The following is a 1,343-nucleotide window of genomic DNA, read 5'->3' on the forward strand; positions in this document are numbered from 1 at the left end:
GTGGAGACTCATCGATACGAATGAAAGTAAATCCCCTGCCCCCTGCCACCTCCCCCCCCCCCCCCCCCGCGCGCTTTTAGGAGGGCTAAAGGGAGAGGGAGAAAATGGTGACAACGAACGTGAGAAATATACTGAAGAGGATCTGGGAGAAATAAGAATAGACGGGGATGAGGAGAGTCGAAAGAGGGAGGGAGGTAGGGGGTGGAGAGGGAGAAAGAGGGGGGGGAGAGAGAGGGGGGAGAGGAAGAGTAGGGGAGAGGTCTGGGAGAGAAGGAGGAAGAAAGAGAGAAAGATCAGGGAGGGAAGGAGGGAAGAAGGTGAGGTTGAGAGGAGAAGGAAGAGAGAAAGAGAAAAGGGAGAGCGGAAGGAAGGGAAGAAGAGAGTGGGAAGGGGAGAAGGGAGAGAGCGACGGGCAGAGACGAGAGAAGAAGCGTAGGAGAAAAGGGAAAGAAGAAGAGGGTAAAGGAGGGAAATAGAAAAAGGGAAAGGAAAAACAAGCAAGAAGAAAAGCGAGAGGAGCAGGAATGAAAGAAGAAAGGAGAAAGGAAGAAAACTAGAAAGGCCGACGAAAGGGGGAGAGGAGAAGGAGGGACAGAGAGAGCGGAGAAAGAAAGGAAGGGAAGAAGAGAGTGGGGAGGGAGGGAGGGAGAGGGAGAGGGAGAGGCAGGAGAGTTGAGGGTTACGTCTGCCTCTCCCTCCTAATGACACTGTTCCCTCACCCTTGCATCATTATCCGAAACACCTTCTGAAGAGAGTAAAGGGAGGGGGAGGGAGAGGAAAGGAGGAGTAAGGGGGAGGGAGGGAGGAGTAATAGAGAACAAAGGGAGAGGAAGGGAGGAGTAAGGGGGAGGGAGGGAGGAGTAATAGAGAACAAAGGGAGAGGAAGGGAGGAGTAAGGGGGAGGGAGGGAGGAGTAAGAGAGGGAGAGGGGGGGAGAGAGGAGTAAGGGAGAGCGAAGGGAGAGGAAGGGAGGAGTAAGGGGGAGGGAGGGGGGAGTAAGAGAGGGAGAGGGGGGGGAAGAGAGGAGTAAGAAAGAACAAAGGGAGAGGAAGGGAGGAGTAAGGGAGAGGAAGGGAGGAGTAAGGGGGAGGGAGGGTGGAGTAAGAGAGGGAGAGGGGGGGAAGAGAGGAGTAAGGGAGAGCGAAGGGAGAGCAAAGGGAGGGAGAAGGATGGGTATGGGAGAGCGATGGAGAACAGGAGTAGGAAGGAGGAGTGAAAGAAAGAAAGAGAGAAAGAGAGGGTAACATATTACGAAAAGAAGGAGGGAGGGAGAGGGAGAAGAAGACAGAGTAGAGTGAGAAGAGAAGAAACTGTAAGGGAGAAACAGAAATAGCGGCGAGCGA

Source organism: Penaeus chinensis, chromosome 28 (assembly GCF_019202785.1).
Source record: "Penaeus chinensis breed Huanghai No. 1 chromosome 28, ASM1920278v2, whole genome shotgun sequence".
NCBI lineage: Eukaryota > Metazoa > Arthropoda > Malacostraca > Decapoda > Penaeidae > Penaeus > Penaeus chinensis.